The sequence below is a fragment of the Halyomorpha halys genome, unplaced genomic scaffold (genome assembly GCF_000696795.3).
Source record: "Halyomorpha halys isolate HHAL.00 unplaced genomic scaffold, Hhal_1.1 Scaffold234.1, whole genome shotgun sequence".
Classification (NCBI taxonomy): Eukaryota; Metazoa; Arthropoda; class Insecta; order Hemiptera; family Pentatomidae; genus Halyomorpha; species Halyomorpha halys.
In genome coordinates, this window is record NW_027111802.1 from 105603 (window position 1) to 109320 (window position 3718).

Below are 3718 nucleotides of genomic sequence, written 5' to 3' on the forward strand. Positions count from 1 at the left end.
AACATACACAGTAAAAAAGTTATTTTAAAGTTTTTAAATTTAATTTTCATAATTTTTTATTCTTTTTTTTAGTCAATATTCATTTTTCATTTTTAGTCATTTGTTTTTATTATTTCCTTTAATAATTTATAGATTGATCTCTTGTCCATGGAAGTCAAAATAACAAAGGTTTATTCATAAGATAACAAACTACTATCAGATTTATCATTTTAGGGTTCTTACTGTTTGCGTGACCATAGTACATGCAATAAACTAGCTACATACACCTACTTGGCAGGCCTCTGCATATGTTTCTTGGCCCTGAAATAAAAAAAAAATTATGAAAAAAAAAATAATTCAATGAATTATGTACAGTTTAACTTTTGTAGGTATACAATATAAGATGATTCATTCTGATTTTTTAAGTTACTATCATGAAGTTTCTAGATCTAGATACTACTGATAATTCATGTGTTGTGAAGAGAAATATCTGGCAGACTTCTGTATAATTATATACAAACAAACATTATAAAAAAAAAAAAAAAAGAATTCAATGAATTATTTACAGTTTAACTTTTGTAGTTTCATGCTTCATTTTGATTTTAGAGTTACTATGAAGTTTCTAGATCTAGATACTAATGATGATTCATGAGGTGTGAAGTCAAATAAACAGATACTCAATTTTGTAAGAATCTAAGTTAGTTCTAATGTAATAATTTATTTTCTTTAGGCTTCATACAACAACTAATTTCTTCAATTACATACTAAATATAAGTCTTTGACTAAACCTTTCATTTTCATCAATTTATTATTTATAATTTTTTGGGACTAATCCAGACTGCTATCCAAACCATGATGTCTATTTAATATATAAAAGAAAAAGAAAATTAAAAATTTTTTTGTAATTTGTTATCAATTTATTTATTGATATTTACAAATTATTACATAAAAATAATATAGTAAATGTGATATTAACAATACAATGGCATAATACATACTTGTGTGGAAACTAACCATTGTAGCATTCCAATAACATTTCTACATTAGAAGGTCTAAAGGCCATCTTTTTTTCATGTCTTCGGAGCATTGTCAGGAATAGAAGAGGAAGCAAGTATAGAAACTATTAGAATTAGATGGTTTGAATGGTTTGGTTGATTAAAGAATTTAGAATGGAAGGTTTGATATCTGGTTTGGGCTAGGTCGGCTATATAAGGAAAATATAGGTCCTGATGGATGATTTTATTTGTGACAAAGTAAGAAGCATCTAGGATTTTGGACTTTAAGGATTGAATAAGAAAGGAATTCAATGGTTAATAGAGCTCAACTCCATAAGTCCTAATAGGCCTTACTAAGGTTATGTAGATGAGTCTTTTATAATTAATAGGAAGTTTCATATTTTTTCCTGTTTTTCTAGAAAGTGTTTTAATAGTAGGAATCAACGAGCAGTTTCCTATCATTTAAGTCTTCTATGGGGATTCAAAGTTAAGAATGGAAGGATTGATATCTGGTTTGGGCTAGATTGTCTACATATAGAAAATTGAAGTACTGATGGATGATTAGATTTGTGGCAGAGTAAGGAGCATTAAGGATTTTGGAAGATTGGATGTAATATAGGATCCAATGTAAAGATTGGATACAAGAGGAATTTTATGGTTTAGTGGAGCCCAAAAGCTCAACTCTGTAAGTCCTAATAGTCCTTATTATGGTTATGTAGATGAGTCCTTATTATGGTTATGTAGATGTGTAATTAATAGGAAATTTAGACCATTTGTCTAGTAAGTGCTGTAATAGATGGAATCATTTCTGTCTTTTATGGGGATTCCAAGTTAGTTGTTTGTCCAGATGCAGTCCTAGGTAGAAGATCTGTTTGACAGGGACAATTCGAGTATTATTAAAGGATACTGTAGAACAGAAAGTCATAGGTTTACGATGAGGTTAATGCTCATTTGATGGGATTTATTTTAATTCTCCAATTTTGTACTATTCTTCAAGGGTTGATATGTGCGGTTTGAGATTTTGGGATACAATTGATGGGTCATTATTCATATCGGCATTGTAATATTTAAATTTAATATATTCCTAATAGTGAGTTATTGCTGATGAAAAATACAATCAAAGAGAAGATGATAGAAGGTTATGGTCATGGAAGAAAATACAGTAAGTGTAAACATATTCTTAATTTGTGGAGATCATGGTTAAGAAAAATAAGATATTACCAATGGTTCTCGAAAATAAAAAAATTATATATAAACAATTTGTACAAAATTGTATTACCTAAAACTCTTTACATGACCTTGATCTGGTCAATTGAAACTAAGCAAATCTACTTCTAAGTAGTTAAAGCCTCACTACAATTAGTACAAGAGCCAGGGTGAAAAAAAAGGCAGTTAATCTAACCTTAATTTTTTATTACTTTGATGAAAACTATTTATAATTACTAGTAAAAATTGATGAGTCTGCCAAGTATAGGTAGGGGGAATAAAAAATGGCAGCTGTGTCAAAACCTTAAAAAAAAATTAATTTTTCATTCAGAGCTCTATTTATATCTTTAATACTACCAACAACACCTAAGAGAACATCATTTAAGGTAGAGTAAATTTGCTAAAACATGAGCCCGAATAGAGCTATTTACGTTCAATAGTTCCTGTGAAAAGAATTTTTAAATTGCAACATTTCATAGAAAAAAAAAAAAAAATCAGTAGTTGGTAAATTTATTTTGAGAAAACAATATCTCAAAAAGTATTCGACATAAAGATGTCTATTAGCACTCAAATTAAAGCTAGTTAAATATACTATAAAGTAGTTTGTGAAGTTTATCTTCGTAGGAGTAGTAGTTTTTATGATATGTTTTATGTTCGTATGTTATATTTTATGATCAAACATTTTATCCAAACAACTAGAAATTAACATTTTGTGAATTTATTTTGAAAAATATCATAAAAACTACCACTCCTAAGAAGATAAACGTCATAAACTACTTTATAGTATATTAAACTGGCTTTAATTTGAGTGCTGGCAGACATCTGTACTTCTTATGGTTCCTGATATATATTTTTTCATACATCAAAATTTTTGTCCGAACAACTAGAAATCAACATTTGGTGAATTTATTTTGTCGAATATCATAAGAACTACTACTCCTACAAAGATAAACTTCATAAAGTACTTTATAGCACATTTAACTAGCTTTAATTTGAGTGCTAATAGACATATTTTTGTCGAATAATTTTTGTGATATTGTTTTCTCAAAATAAATTCACCAACTACTGATTTTTCAGTGCATTCTTTATGAAACGTTGCAATTTAAAAAGTCTTTTCACAGAAACTATTGAACGTAAATATGTATATTAGGGCTCATATTTTAGAAAATTTACTCTACTTTAAATGATGATTTTTTTATATGAATGGAAAATTTTTTTTTTCAATTTGTGCTATAAAATGTGAAAGAAAATTTTAAATCAACCTGCAGGTCGACAGGAAGATTAAATAAGTTCCAATAAATTCTTACAGGAAAAAAAATACTACCAGTTATGGTAATAACGCAAGACCTTGTTAGAAGATTGAACCCGAATATAAGTTAACCCCTTATTCTAGCGAAGATAATCTCACAAAAAACTTTTACCAATGTTCAAAAATGTATTAATGACTAAATTTCCTAATGTATCAATATAAAAAAAATTAATTCGATTATTTTGCTAATAACAGACTTGACCATAAACATTACACAATCTAACTTTTT